Genomic DNA, 16,788 nt, shown 5'->3' with positions numbered 1-16,788 from the left:
GATTCTGATTCGGATTCTGATTGTCTAGCACAAGCTAAGGGATGATTTTCTAGGCAATAGGCTTAGTTATACCTCTCTGCCACCACTTTCATGAAAGTCCCCTCTTTGCTGATTGAGCAATGAAGCTGAAATGTAACTGGCCAGAGTGGTTATCCAGCAAGCAATATATTCAGGTAGAATTCCAAGTGTTCAACAAATACTGGCCTTGCTAGCAATGTTCACATTCCTTAAATGAATAGATAACAAAAAAAAATACAACAGTAACAAATGATTTAAGGTTATGATATTTGCATAGTAATTATTGAACTAAATTCAGAATTGGTTTTAATTTTTGATGGGTATTTTAAAAATGTGAAATGTTGATGTTTATTTTTCTTTACTACTTTATCCAGTTTTTTACATAGTTTTTAAAACAGTTTCTCTGCAGTTGATGTGGCATTGAATTTGCAATATAAAAGTTGGACCCTTGGCCTCACAATCTACCTCGTTATGAACTCGCACCTTATTGTTTACCTGCACTGGCCTTTCTTTGTAGTTGTTACACTTTGTTCTGCATTTTTAGTTTATTATCTTGATCTAGCTCAATGCACTGTATAATAATCTGATCTGTATGAACAGTATGCAAGACAAGTTTTTCACTGTATTTTGGTACATGTGACAATAATAAATCAATTCCAATTCCAATTTCCCCATTCTAAATGACATGGGTTTAAATTTAAATGGTCAATTAGACATACTTGCCATGAAATACAACTTCTTTTTTTGTCTTCAGTATCGCTTAATTGAAACTTCATTGCCTTCCCCCCAGCAGGAAATGTGCTAAAGACATTTCTGAGCCATACTGTGGCTCTCTGTAAACAAACTGCAGGCTTGCCACCCTTTTAGCCTAAAATCAGGGACACATTTGATTGCATTGTTCTTAGACATGGCTTCATTTAGTGTCATGTGAGGAACACTAAGTCATGTTATCCTGGGAGCAACGATCATTAGGCACACTTGCAACAACCTGTTCTTCCCAGTATTGATTGGCTACCATTTTGTCCTTGCCCTTACCCCTGCATTGTATTGTACTCCCACCACTATTAACTCCCAACTTGCTTTCTCCCTGATTTAACAGCCCTTGACTTCCCAAATCTGAGGCTTCCCTCACCTGATCATTTCTCACTGTTTTGGTACCTAATTTACTCCCTATTTCTAACCTCCCTCCTCCCCACACTCTTCCCAATTTACTCCCTATTTCTAACCTCCCCCCTTCCCCCACCCATTCTCTTAGCCTTCCTACACTGTGCTGGCATCTGAAATCTTAAAATAATCTCTGTGCTGACATGCCAGTTACTTGCAGCCAGCACAATCTTCTCCCAACCATTGAACATCCAATACTGTGTTGGTATCTCAATCCAGCTCCAAGTAGCCATCCATAACAGTACATATAATTTCCAATTCATAACCAGGACCATTTCCCAACTTGCAATTCATTACTGTGTTTTTATCACAAACCAGTATTCCCCCCCACCACCTCAACCACCAAGCTATCCATTACTTGATTGTTATGATTGAGACTTCAGGAGAGGGAAACCAGAGTTACTTGAGCCAGTCCTCGCTGGAGAGGATCAGCAATTTTAAACTCCTGGGTGTTAATATTTCAGAGGACCTGTCCTGGACCCAGCACATAAATGCAATTATGAAGAAAGCACTACAGTGCCTCTACTTCCTTAGGAGTCTGTGGAGATTCAACATGGCATCTAAAACTGTGACGAACTTCTATAGAGGTGTAGTGGACAGTGTATTGACAGTGGACAGTGTATTGACTTGCTGGATCATGGCCTGGTTTGGAAACACCAATGCCTTTGAACAGAAAATCCTACAAAAGGTAGTAGATTCAGCCCAGCACATCACAGGTAAACCCCTCCCAACCATTGAGCACATCTACATGGAACATTGTGGTAGGAAAGCAGCATCCATCGTCAAAGATTCTTATCACACAGGCCACGTTCTTTCCTTGCTGCTGCCATTGGGTAGAAGGTACAAGAGCCTCAGGACTCACACTACCAAGTTCAAGAACAGTTACTACCCCTCGATCATCAGGCTCTTGAGCAAAAGGGGATAACTATACTTACTTGCCCATTTATTGGGATGTCTCCACAACCAATTATCTTACTTTAAGGACTCTTTATCTTATTATTCCATGTTCTTGTTATTTATTGCTATTTATATTTGTAATTGCACCATTTGTTGTCTTCTTCACTCTACCCGATCGTTCATTGATCCTGGTATAGTTACTATTCTATAGATCTGCTATGCATGCCCGCAGAAAAATAATTCTCAGGGTTGTATGTGGTGACATGTATGTACTCTGATAACAAGAATCACTTTGAACTTTGTACAATCTCCATTATCCTCACATGTGCTCCCAACCATCCATCATCATCCTAGTATACCAAACTTCCTCTCCCTCTGGCCATTCATCAGTCTACCTGACACCTGGGTACCCCCATCCCTGTCCATTACTCTGCAGGTATCTTAAACCTCCCCACCATCCTTGATCACCTTGCTGGTATCCCAATTCTGTCAGCCCTCCACAAGCCAGGGCACCTCTGTAACTCCACGGAGCTGACAATGCCTTTGGCTGTATGCCACCCCAAACCCACCCTTGGAATAGAGTTCCAGATGGCACATTTACAATTTTGTGATACTCCACAAACTGTAAGGCACATTGGGATGACTTGCAGTTGCGAATTATAAATATGATTTACAGAATTACAGAAATAGATTGTACACAGTCACCCTAGTCAATGTACCACTCTAACACCCTTCCATCTTTCTTTATTTAACACACTGCCTTGTGCCATGAGCCTTGAGCTGTGTATGACTATTGTGTTTTGCACCTTGGCCCTGAAGGAACACTGTTTCATTTGGCTATATTTATGGGTATTTATATATAGTTGAATGACAATTTAACTTGAACTTGACCTGTATCTACTGTTCCTTTCCCCATTCTTTGTTTAGGGGGAAGATAAATAATGCTCCATTTGTCTTAACAGTTCATTGTAGTAATCTTCCTGTGAAGCACCTCACCACATTGACATTGTTGAGAAACTAGACAACAAACACCCTTATCCTTAACACGTTTTGAGTAATGAAGGTTCAACTGAATTCCCAAGCAAAATTATTACTATCGATTCTTTGTTTGTAATCTCTAATCTCGAATTCCACAAGCAAAGATATTTTCCCCATAATTACCCTATTAAACCCTTTCATGATCTTAAAATTGCTCTGTCATCAGGTTATTCAATAACATTCGACTTTTCCTGGTCAGTGATTATAATTCACCCTCAATTTCACACAAATTTCTGGAGAAACTCAGCAAGTCAGGATGCATCAATAGAGGGGAATAAACAGTCAAAATTCTGGGCTGACACTCTTGTGTGTGATATCATCTCTGACTGTCAGTTCACACCTTTTGTATCTGTTTTTAATGGTGACTGTACTGAACAGATCTTTGCAAGTGTAATCTAGATCAGCTTCTCTACAAGTTTAGTATTATGTCTGTTATAAATATCTCCTTCCAGTAATGAATCCAAATATTTTATTTTATCCATGTCCTCATTAACTTGCACCTGCATCAATTCATAATATCCTACAGTAAATGAAAATCAAAAAGACTGCCAATGCCAGAAATCTGAAATAAAAACAAAACACTCAGTTGGTCAGGCAGCATCTTTGGAAAGAGAAACAGTTTTCTTTTAGGTTGCAGCATTGATCGTTAGAACTGGGAAAGGGGGGAAATGTCCCCCTAAAGCAACTTCATACTTGCCAACGTCCCTCTTAGGCATGATATACTTTCCGGTGACCCATAGTGTAAAAACATGTCTACCATATGCTAACATGAGAAAAATGATTCTGCTTTAAATTTTTATTTGTCTTTAAGCCTGTGCCCTGTACAGCAGCTTTGATATCAATGTGATCTTTGAACTTGATGGTTTTTAGTGAGTTGAAATATTTGGTTCAAGCTGTGACAGCAAAAGCCTTAAGTCCCCATGTGTAACAATGTCCATGTGGTTTGCTTTTTGTGAGTATGTGGTTCACTGCACTGAAGCCTCTTTCAGCAAGGTAGGAGGATGGAAATACAATGAAGAGCAGTTGGCTCTTTTCCAAACACCAGCAAACTTCATATGACAGTGTGGCCACATAACACAAAAGCTGACATTTTAAAACGCATTTTTGCTTCATCATCATTCTGAATTTCGATAATTTCTTCTTGCAAGCTCTCTTCCTGTTCTTCCACCTTGCAAAGAAATGGATTCTGGAATTTCCAGATCATTCATATCCCTGAATCAATTCTGAAAATCCTTCTTCAGTGACTGCAGGTGTAACTAGTACTCTTGCAATACACCGTCTGTGAAAGAGAGTACAGTACTTTCCATGCTGGGAAACTGCGGGAACATTCTTCTCCCAATGGTTTGGTTATATATTTCCAATTTTCTGATAAAAGTGGACAGTGCACTTTTTGCCAGGATTAAATTGAAATTCTCACCCTGTAGTTTCATATTTAGAATGTTCATTTTGTCATACAGATTGGCTAGGTATGCCACATCTCCACGGAGAAGTTCAATCTTGTTTCCCAAGCTCTTGTCGACTTTGAACAAAAAATTCAACCACAGTGTCAAAAAGAACAAAGAAATGTTTTAAGCAGCGGCTCATCATAGATTGATTCTCAGTTGAAATTTGTTTTTTAACTTTTTACAAAATAGAATCTCTCATAAACTTTTCCATTTTTGATAAACCGTACGTGTGCCATTAGCAATGCCTCGTTGTCTTGCACAGTTGGCTTATCCAGTTGTATCCCAAATTCTGTTTTTTGTAGCTCTGTGCATAGTTGATACTCAATGTCTTCACTAATTTCATCAATACGATAAGCTACAGAGTTATTACTCAGAGGAATTGATTTTAAAATACTGGGATCCATTTTCAGAACAGCAGTGAACACTTCTGATACAGCAGGCATTATTAATCTTTCACCAATTGTATGAGATTTTCCACACTTTGCTACCATTTTGGAAATGTTATAAGAAGCAATGAGACCACTATCAAGGTCATTTTTAGCTTTCTTGGCAAATGACTCACGTGTACAATGCTTTTCAGATGCTCTTTCATTTTCTGGAACTGAGTAATATCATAAGTAGCCTTTTCAAGGTGTCTTTTATAGAAGTGTTCCTGCAATCTTGATGGTTTCATGGCTTCATTAGACAATACAGTTTTACAAATTAGACACATGGAGCGTCACTGGTCTGACAGGAATGGAATAAAACCAAACTGCAGGTACTGTATGTAGTATTGCATTGGTGCACTTTCTGTAGATTCTGTTTCTTGGCAGGATTAGAATTCAAGTCTTCACCACTTTTAGACTCATAGAGGTCACGCCGTACATATTTGTCCATCATTAATGGGGCTAAATTAAAATAAAAAATTACCACAAACTGGGACTGCCTATTGAACGTAGACAATGGCAGTGAGTTGACGCAGATGGTAGTGGCACGCAAAATGAAGACGATCACAACAATGAAAATTACATTGACAAGGATTCAGATTGGAATCTGAATGATGGGATAGAGCTGGTATTTGGCAAGCTACCTTTATACTATTTTAGTTATTGTTATTGACCAATCTTGTAAGGTCTCATATTCAGCATAGATGATTCTTGACCGCACAAATGAAGCTGAGATTGCTTTGAACACCTTGAGGAATCCTCAGGGTCAGCAGGTTCACTGATTGGCTCTATTTCACCATTTGGTTCCGGCCAGCGCTATATCATCGTGTGACCTGTTTTCCGTAAATCTGCTGAGAAAGGGTGTATTTAACTTACCAAGTGTTAAATTGCATGTCATTCCATGCCGCGAGTCAAGGGAACTGTTGGGCACCCTGGTTGCTAATTTAGGCATCCACAATAAATGCCTGTTTGGTTGGTAAGCTCGGATGAGATTGCCAAGTTTCAGACACATTGTGACAACGAGCTATGGTTCTTCCTGTGTTGCAGTAGGAAAGGTATGTCACATCTGGAGTTTCTCCGGTTAGCGGACGATTTCCCTCTACGTCTCTCTGTCGTAGTGGGGAACCGCGTACGAGGCAAGTTACAGCAGTGGTTTGCCATTGCCTTCTGCCAGGTGAGTTTCCAAAGAGATCACCAGCTCGTAACCCAGCACGGATGGAAAGCGTGCAGGGGAGCCGGCTGGATTCGAACTCGGGACCTTTTGTCCCAAAGCCTGGCACTGTTGCCACTACGCTACCAGTCGGGTCTGTGTTGCAGTACCTCAGCCTTTTTTTTTGGAAGTGCCTGTTCTAATAGCGGTCAGTCAGGTCTTGTGCTTCATGTTAGGGCGTTGCTTACTGACTCCCCCCTCCCCCCCCAAGAATCTTGAACACACCCCGACGACTTCTATTTCCTGTAACTCTGCCTTAGGGCATGTAACTGCCCCCTTTGGGAATCACCGGTTTAGAGGGGTATGGGCAAAGTGCAGACAGATGGGACTAACTCAGATAGATACTTTGGTTGGCTGAAGGACTGTTTTCAATGCTGTTTGACTCCCTACCTCGAGGTAGGTTTATCCCTTATGACGGTTCACTACCTGCCAAGGACTCACTCTGGTGGTTATGTCCTTCAGCACTCAACCAGCATTGTGTCACTCTTGGTGACGGATTTTGGAATCCTTCCTTCCCCCCCCCCCCCCACCACCACCATCCTCAGATGTCATTCTGTGCCCTTCAATTTTCAGCACTTCTTCCAAGTGTGGTTCTAAATGGAGGAGCAGTGAGTCATCATCTGAGGGAGGATAGAAGGTGGTAATCAGCATGAAGTTTCTTTAGTGATCAGGGGTGAGTAAGCCCTAGTGAAAGTTGAGGCATAGGCGTTAAAGTTCTAAAACATTTTGTTGTCCGTGTTTGACATAAAGCTTTTGAAAGGTGGGAAACCAGCCAGCACTGCATTGGAAAATTAACAAGAGCATCAGTAATGATTTCAGCAGCCCTTAAGATCAGAACAGAAACACAGTAGGATGTCTGAGGAGGTGAAAATTGGTTTTAATCACGCCATGAATGTATGATCAGAAGCTTATCTCAAGGTCAATGATGACTTTAGGCAGCAGGCGATCTTGTTTAGCTTCACATAGGAGCCAGAGAAAGAAAGAGTTGGTGAATACAGAACAGGGCTTATGTTAGGTTACTGAAGAGCAAGGTTCCATAAGGTTGTTATAGCCGGGGTGGGGGAGGGGGTACTAGTTCGGATAAACTTCCACTACCTATTAAAAGCTACCAATGATGTGCGTCTCACATAGCCTCTGACAACCAAGTCTAGCTCCAGGCCTTCACGTGTGGATTAGCTACTAAACCTGACGGGACCATTTCTACTGACAGGAGAAGGGGAAAAGGCAGGTTACTGACACCTTAAAACCAGTGGCTTCGGGCAGATACAGGTCATCAGCCATAGATGGCAGCTCATGTAGGAGAAGGAAAACTCTGATCTCAAACCCCTGCTGCCTCGTGCCTGTACCCACTCATGGGAAGGCTTTGGGAGTAAACAGCGAGGAAAAATCCGCGAGTCCTAAGTTGAGTTCAATGCTGACTGACAACTCCCGTGATGCTGCTGGTGCCAAACCTTATCGGTCTCTGCCATTCGTTTGGCTTCATCGGTTGTGTGGAGAGGGGGAGCCTGCTACATTGACTACAGCTTGCCCTCCATACTGTACTACCCTGGCTTGCGTATCAAGTAGCCCGCTGGGACAGAACATCCGAGGTCAACTGCGACCAATGGAGGGCCTCATACTGAAGACAATGACCTGCTCAGATACTTTGCAAGCGTATCTCTTTCCATGTCTATAAATTTCATTTCTTCACTACTTAGAAAAATGCCTTTCAGTGTTTCACACTCTGGAAGCATTATTATTCACACACAGACTGTTGTTATCATGTACAAGATGTGTGCAGAGGCAATATTACTGATCTTTGCTCTTTCCCCTGCTCTGTTTTATGGTACACTTGAGCATTAATGACACAGTAAAGTATGCTTGATAGATTGCAAAGCAAAGACAGTTGGAAATGTTGCTTTGAGGCAGTGTTTTTCTGGGCCAGGAAAAACAGATTGCCAACACAGCTGGTGTCCCAGGACATATCAGCAGATCGCAGCATCATGAATCATTCTTGCCACCTGTCATATTTTCCACATTTTTACTATTTTTTTCTATTAAAAGGATTTAAATGAGAACTATTTTAAAGATAGCATAGTATTAAGTGCTATTCAGAACTCATTACTCTTCAGTAAAAAGGATTAGATTTTCTATATATATTAGAAAGTTGCACATTATTTATTCTGCTGTTATCAATATTTTATGCAACATTTCTTTACTTATTAAATGTAAAAGTATCCCAGTCAGTTTTTAGCACACCTGATATTTCAAATTAGCTCACAATGCTGAATGTCATACTGATAATATGACTTATATTGAACTGAGTCATCTTATCTCATACAAATGTTAATGACTTCTTTATTGAAACCCATAAGGTTGTTGTTAAGTACAGTGTAGTTTTTAAACTTTGTACAGTAATTGTTTTAAAAATGTATGCAAATCTTGGGAAAGGAAAATGCTGTTTCTAATTCTTATTTTAGTATTTGTGCCTGTATGGCACTCTGTATGTTGCAGCAATATAAATAGCTGTTATCAGTACTACAGGGAACCTTATTTTAGCATTTAATAATGCGGACACACACTCCCTACAATTATGTCTCAAACTAGACTTTAAAATAAATCTTTTAGATAAACCTAATTTGTAATCTGAGAAATTTCTAATCTAGTTCTGAGAATCCATTGTGAGAAGTACAAAGGGTGATTGATAAATTCGTAGCCTAAGGTAGAAGGAGATGAGTGATACAGCTCTTGTTACATGCACATGCAGTTCAACTCTTTGAGTGATTATACAGAAATTTGAAGTTAATAATTCATCCCCTTCCACCTTAGGCAACAAACGTATCAATCACCCCTGCTGTGGACCACTTCTAGAGGTCCAAGACGCCGACTTCTACAAAGAAGGGACCTGTATGCTCCACGACCGCTGGACTAAGTGTGTAAATGTAGGAGGGGACTATGTTGAAAAATAAATGTGCCAGGTTTTCTAAAATTGACTCCTTCTACCCTAGGCCATGAACTTATCAATCACCCCTCATAAATAATCCCATTTCATTTATTAGAGACTTTCATTTGCACAATGTATCTAGAGATCTGTGTCCCACAGTGGACACACGCAACTAGAACATTGTTTACAATGAAAGGAGAAACATTTCCTGTGAGAAGTATCTTCAGTCATTTGATCTATCAAATTGCATACTAATGAGCAGGAAAAATCTTTTATTTATGCCCTATTTTGTATTTCAGGATTTCACTCACATAATTATATTTTTACTGGTGCAGTAATGAAGCTAATTTACATTCCTAAATTTTGAGATAAATATTTAAAACTGGACATTATGCTAATCTGTGTATGGTGGAAACATGAATAACTATTTCTAATCAGGCACTTCAATAAGATACAATTGAAAATAAACCTGAATGCTGCTGCAGGCCTGCCTGAAGCCTTCACTTTGCTACACTGGAAGTGCACCAAGCTCAGTTGGCTTAATATCAGTACTGGAAAACATTTTCATAAGCTCTTTGGGGTACCACAGTACTGAAGTAGTTAGCGCATTGCGATTACAGCTCGGGGTGTCGGAGTTCAATTCTGGCATCATCTGTAAGGAATCCGCACGCCCTCTCTGTGGAATGTGTGGAGTATCCCCGGGTGCTCTGGTTTCCTCCCACAGTTCAAAGACATACCAGTTAGTAGGTTAATTGATCATTGTAAAATTGTCCTGTTTAGGCTAGGGTTAAATTTGGGGTTGCTGGGCACCATGACTCGAAGGCCCAGTAGGTCTATTCCAAACTGTATTTCAGTAAATAAGTACATAGAATATTACAGGTTGAAACTTGCTGGTCCTTTTAAAACCACCAGCCATTCGAAGGAAAATAAATTTTAGCCTTGTCATGGGTATACAGGGAGTAAAGGAGGGGACATTACACAGCCCTGAGGGACTCCTGTGTTGAGAGTCAGAGGGGTGGAGGTGAGGGAGCCCACTCTTACCACCTGCTGGCGATCTGACAGGAAATCCAGGATCCAGCTGCACAAGCAGGGTCAAGGCTGAGGTCTCTGAGCTTCCTGTCAAGCCTGGATGGAATTATGGTATTGAATGTTGATCTGTAGTCCAAGAACAGCGTTTTCACATAAGCATCCTTCTTCCCCAGATGTTTAAGGATAGTATGTAGAGCAGTGGCTATTGCGTCATCTGTCGATCGGTTGTGTTAGTAGGCTAATTGTAGGGGGTCCAGTTTGGGTGGCAGCATACTGCAGATGTAGTCCCTGACCAGCCTCTCAGGAGCATTTGCGTATTATTGAGATGAGTACGACAGGACACCAATCAGGCATGTTACTTTGGTCTTTTTTGGTACAGGGACAATGGTGGATAATTTGAAGCAGGAGGGCACTCTACACTGGGGGAGGGAGAGATTAAAAATGTCTGTAAACACACCTGCCAGTTAAGCCACGCACATTCCGAGTACACACCCTGGGATGCCGTCCGGTCCCGCAGCCTTGCGACTGTCCACTCATTGGAAACATCTGCGTACCTCAGCCTCAGAGAAGGCCAGGTTGCAGGTTGTAGCAGTGGCTTTCCTCGGAGGCTCAGAGTTAGTGACATTGAACCGACTGTAAAAGCGATTGAGCTCATCAGAGAGAGAGGCCATGATGTTGGCGGCACCACTACATTTGGCTTTGAAGTCTGCAATGGTATTGCAGCCCTCGCCACAAGTCACGTGTGCTATTCGTAGTGAATCTTGACTCAAACTTGCCCCTGGATTGTTGTTTTGCAGCCTTGATAGCTTTGCGCAGATCATAGCTGATTTTCTTGAGCCCCTGCTGATTGCCAGCAATGTAAGCTCTATGTCACGTGGTAAGTGCTGCTCACATGGAACTATTGAACTAGGGTTTCGGGTTCGGGAAGACCCCGACCGACTTCTGGGTGACAACATCGTCGATGCACTTCTGGATGAAGCACGTGACTCCACCCGTGAAGTCGGAGACATCCTCATCATGGAAGACATTCCAGATGATGTCATCAAAGCAGTCCTACAGCATGGAGACCAACTGGTTGGTCCAACAGTGGATGGTTTTAACTATGACCGCCTCTTGTTTCAGCTTCTGCCTGTACGTCGGCAAAAGCAGGATCAAAGAGTGGTCTGACTTTACAAAAGCTGAGCGAAGGAGAACTTTGTAAGCGTTGTAGAAGGGAGTGTAACAGTGATCGAGTGTCTTATCTCCACGAGTGCTCACCTGGACGTGCTGACAAAACTTCAGGGAGTCATCACCCACAGCTCTAATCTGCTAATTAAATTTGCCGACGACACTACATTGATTGGCCTAATCTCAAACAATAACGAGGTGGCCAACAGGGAAGAAGTCATCTCTCGGACACAGTGGTGTCAAGAAAACAACCTCTCCCTCAATGTCGCAAAAACAAAGGAGCTGGTTGTGAATTACAGGAGGAATGGAGACAGGCTAACCCCTATTGGCATCAATGGATCTGGGGTTGAGAGGGTAAACAGCTTCAAGTTCCTTGGCATCCACATCACTGAGGACCTCACGTGGTCTGTATACACCAGCTGTGTGGTGAAAAAGACACAACAGCACCTCTTGCACCTCAGACGGCTGAGGAAGTTTGGTATGAGCCCCCAGATCCTAAGAACTTTCTATAGGGGCGCAATTGAGAGCATCTAGACTGGCTGTGTCACTACCCGGTATGGGAACTGTACCTTCCTTAATTGCAGGACTCTGCAAAGAGTGGTGTGGATAGCCCAGAACATCTGTAGTTGTGAACTTCCCATGATTCAGGACACTTACAAAGACAGGTGTGTAAAAAGGGCCCAAAGGATCATTGGGGACCCAAGTCACCCCAACCATAAACTGTTCCAGCTGCTACCATCCGGGAAACAGTACCACAGCATAAAAGTCAGGACCAACAGGCTCCAGGACAGCTTCTTCCACCAGGCCACCAGACTGATTATCTCATGCTGATTTGAGTGTATATCTATGTTACATCAACTGTTCTATTTATTATAAACTACTATGATTGCACATTAAGATGGAGAAGTAACGTGAAGATTTTTACTCCTCGTGTATGTGAAGAATGTAAGAAATAAAGTCTATTCAATTCATCTCTAGAATCTGGAACACCATAACATTTCTAAATCTGAACCTGGATGTACTGTATGTGGTGGCTGGGGATAAATGGATGTCAAGTAATGCCCCAAAGCCTATACAAAGAACCAGAAAAATCTTGATGATCTCATATGTGGTCACAGTCAGTGAACGTCATTAAATTTCATCAACCAGTAATTCCTCTTCCCTTAGCAGTCTGAATGTAATAGTCTATTACAAACTGTGAGATATGGCAGATATTACACAGCACCGTCTGAAATGATCCAAAGGTTTGGAGAGACCTTTACCCCCACATGCTAAGCAATCCAGGCAGATTCAAGGCTGAAGGTCCATCAGCAATGGAAGTTAGATCTCAGTGGCTAATTATTTGGCTACAATACTCCTTGAATGTGTAGAAATATGAGTATTAGTCTAAGTGTTCTATAGAATGGGCTCTCTTGATTTCCCCCCCTTTTCCTTTCATCTCCTTTGGCAAGAAGTTTGTACTTTTGAGTGTCTTACTTCTGCTGGAACCCTGGCAGAACCACAACCATGTTAGTTCATTAAAGAATTATAGTAGCCTTCAGTTATAAGACAATAAGATATCAGTAAGACAAAGGAGATGGTGATGGACTTTAGGAAGATTAAGTCTGCACTGCTCCATGTTACTATTGATGGTGGGGATGTGGATGTGCTGAGGATCTACAAGTACTGGGGGTGAACCTGGATGGTAGACTTGGGTGGAGCACCAACACAGAGGGTGTGTACAAGAAGGGCCAGAGTTGCCTCTACTTCCTGAGGAGACTGAGGTCCTCTGGAGTATGCAGGCCTCTCCTTCACATGTTCTACCAGTCTGTTGTCGCCAGTACAATTTTCTATAACAATTGAACAACACTGCCAGAAATTCAAGGATTTTATTTTTAAGGATCACTGCTAATTAAAGAAAGGACAGAATTTAAAAGTAACCTTTCAACCCACAACACGTTTTACTTTAAAGAAACAATTTGTTCCTAGTTTCAAAATGAATGATGGAACCTGCAAGAAAAATACAAATTCTTTAGATTTACTTTTTTTTTACCCAAGGATATGAAGTGAATAGCCAGTGAATCTAGGGATTTTATAACTTACAATTCCATGGTCTACAACCAATTACAAATATTATAAATATTTAAACCATTCTTTGCATATGTAGTTAACTCATATTTTTCAATAGACTGAAAGGATAACACTCCCTACTGCTTCATGTTTTGTACCAGTCCACTGTCTTCTAATTTTAAAATTTGCACTTCTGTCACTGTTCTTTTTAATACATTAGTCATATCCCCTATCCCCTTCCTGTATCTCTGCATATCCTATCATCTTCCCCTATATCTGATGCATTCATCTTGCTTTTAACTCCCCATCTGTTCCACATAATCCTAGTTGTTGCCCACAAAAGGATGGAGGGTGCTAATGCTAGGACCCTTGTCAACTTTGACTTGATATCGCTTTTGCCCTTTTTGTGTACTTTGAGCTTTGACTCCTTTGTAAAACAAAAACTTGATTAGATTAGAATCAAGAACAATCCTCTGTTCATAGAAAATATAAGGCAATATGATTTCATGAAGAGAAAATCATATTGGACATGTCTAAGTGTTTTACCAACAAAAGTAATCATGTTGATAGGGAACATCTCGACTCTTCATCAGGTCTCAATCCAGAACATCAACTGTTTATTTTTTTCTCTAGATGGTGCGTGACCCTTTGAGTTCCTCCAGCATTTTGTGTGTGCCAGCAGAAGTGGTGGTTGTGTGTTTGATGACAATATTTTAGAGAAGTTTGGATAAGTGCATGGATGGGAGGGGTACGGAGGGCTATGGTTCAGGTGCAGGTTGCTGGGACGAGGCAGAATAACAGTTTAGCATGGAGTAGATGGTCTGAATGGCCTATTTCTGCATTGACTCTTTAAAAGCAGGATATGATGAACATAATAGATCGAGCAGGATCAGTACAGAGTGAAATCAATTTCTTCTATTCTGATAAAAGGACAGTATTCATTTTCCTTTTCAGAAATGAAAAGTTGTGAATTTTTAACCTCCTGAGTTTTCAGGAAATGTTGTGGGAATCTCTATATATTCATAATAAGCTGTTGTTTTGAATGGGATTAATTATTAGATCAGCCACATTAATGCGAAAAAAAATCAGGTAATAATAGGCATGAAAAGTATTGAGAAACAGGGGAGAAGGAAAAAAAATGTAACCTAAAATTTTCAAATTAATGTTTGAGACCCATCATCTAACCCATTTCACATAAGGAAACTTTCCTAAGAACTACTATCTTCCAACAGCCCTTCTCGAAAGTTCATGTCAGTACAGATCACAGCAGAATCCCTTATGTCAAAACCATTATATTCTTGCCTTCATCACAAAGCTTGTGTTTGCAAATATTCAATGCTCTTTTTTTTTGCCTTAAAACCATAATATTTGCTGCAGGCTATACACTGAGTATCCAGTTTATGTACAGTACACTTGGTTATTGATGCAAATATCTAATCAGTCGATCATGTGGCAGCAATTCAATGCATAAAAGCATGCAGACTTGATCAAGAGGTTCAGTTGTTGTTCAGATCAAACATCAGAATGAGGACAGAATGTGATCTAAGTGTCTCTTTGACTGTGAAATGATTGTTGGTGCTAGACAGGGTGGTTTGAGTATCTCAGAAACTGGTGATCTCTCGGGATTTCTGCGCACAAGTCTTTTGAGTTTACAGAGAATGGTGCAAAAGAAAACAATATCCAGTGAGTGGCAATTTGTGGGCAAAAATAATGTGTTAACGAGAGAGTCAGAAGAGAATGGCCAGACGGGTTCAAGCTGACAGGAAGACAACAGTAACTCAGATAGCCACTCTACAACATTAGTGTGCAGAACAGTATCTTTGAATACACAACATGTTGAATCTTGAGGTGGATGGACTACAGCAGCAGAAGACCACAAACATACACTCAGTGACCACTTTATTGGGTACAGGAGGAATACTAAAGCATGTACACCACATGATGTTGATACTATTAAAGAACATTACAAAGCACCTTATTTTAAAGTAGCCAATTTGTCCACTTTAAAAAATAAATTACAGCTATTTTTAAATTGGACATCATAACCAGAGTTCATATGATTTAAATTAGCTCAGTGTTCGAGGCTGGTTAGCTTAAATAAATTTTTGTATTTGAATTAAATAGAAACTTAAAAGAAAGTTATAACTTAATTTAGAGGTGGACAATTACTTCTAGTATAAGGTATTTTGCTACGACAAGAAAAGTACATAGGCGGAAGCTAGTTTGTCTAAAATAGCTCTAAGATATATTATCTCTGTTTATTTTAAACATCGAGTTTTCATTAAATATCTGGCATATCTTATTTTGTTACATGAGGGAGAAAAGGCAATAAAAAGCCGTTGTAATTTTTTTAATAATCAGATTTGCATAACTCTTAGAATGATCCAATCTGCTTAGTATTGTTTTTCTAGGCAGAGATGTGACAGAAAACTTTTTGTGATATAAAAAATTCAAACAAGTGTAACGTGCAGCAGCTGTACTCCTGCTTGGGATTGCTATCACTGTGACAATTTTTATACTATCCACATACTGTGCTTTTCTTTATTGGATTAATCAATGAATGTGGAAAGTTGTCAACTTCCACAGGGGTAGTAAGTAATTTTCTGATTTCCCCTAAATTAAAATTCTCTAATAAATAATGGCATTGCTCCCTCTCCTAAGTACTCCACAAAAAATGTACAAGCACACCAGACAAGGTTTAGATTGGTTTCTTAGTTTGTATAGTCCATTTACCATCACTAATTAACAGTGACTTTGAATGGTACAGTGCTTCAAATACTACAGCATAGAAAGGGTGTGACAATTCTGAAGACACGTTAAGAATATTGCCTTTGATAGGTTGAAAGGCAAATAAATTCCAGTAACACAAATAAAATGCTGGTGGAATGCAGCAGGCCAGGCAGCATCTATAGGAAGAAGTATAGTTGATGTTTCAGACCAAGACCCTTCATCAGGACTCCAAATAAATTCCAGTAACTTATTTGGAGCATAACTGGATGGAGCCTAAATTGGAAGAAGGTGATCATGTCACTTTCTGTGGAATTCAGATGCAATTGTTGCAAAATTAACTGCCACCTACATATATTATGTCTGCCTAGTGAAAAATAACCCTATGGCAAGACCATGCTGCTCAGAAATACTTTATAAAATTTCCTTGAATTTTTTGAACTTGCTTTCACTTCAGATTGCCAAACTGCCTTCACAGCCAATAAAATAATTTGGAAATATAGCCCCATGAAATGTAGCACGTATATAAAGTGGAAAATTGTAAGATTTCAATAATGATAATGAAATAAATCACCAAACGATTATAATTTTCCAAATGACATTTGAGGGATAAATGGTGACTAGGTAATCTCTGATTCTCTTGTAATAGTGGTTAGCACAGCACTTTACAATACCAGCGACCCAAGTTCAATTCCT

This window comes from Mobula birostris, chromosome 17, assembly GCF_030028105.1.
Source record: "Mobula birostris isolate sMobBir1 chromosome 17, sMobBir1.hap1, whole genome shotgun sequence".
NCBI classification, from domain to species: Eukaryota; Metazoa; Chordata; class Chondrichthyes; order Myliobatiformes; family Myliobatidae; genus Mobula; species Mobula birostris.
Note: the sequence above shows the minus strand (reverse complement) of the source record.